This window comes from Psammomys obesus, unplaced genomic scaffold (assembly GCF_907164565.1).
Source record: "Psammomys obesus unplaced genomic scaffold, mPsaObe1.curated_primary_1811, whole genome shotgun sequence".
Classification (NCBI taxonomy): Eukaryota; Metazoa; Chordata; class Mammalia; order Rodentia; family Muridae; genus Psammomys; species Psammomys obesus.
In genome coordinates this window covers 25,418,921-25,419,161 of record NW_026596134.1, presented here as the reverse complement: position 1 = coordinate 25,419,161, position 241 = coordinate 25,418,921, and positions in this window count along the sequence as shown.

Genomic DNA, 241 nt, shown 5'->3' with positions numbered 1-241 from the left:
GGAGTCCAGGACAGCCAAGGCTCTGTTACACAGATAAACCTTGTCTCCAAAAACCAAAATAAGATGTTCGCTACCATGGACCTTGTTACTTATCTTTTTCTTGAGCTTTGTGGGAATTTTAACATAGCTCTCATTCAATAAGATGAATCTTGGCTTTGTGTATTCATAACCCAGACAATTATTTGCGTACAACATTGCTTTTTTTTCCTCAATTGTATTGAAAACAGTTTTTTTTTTTTTT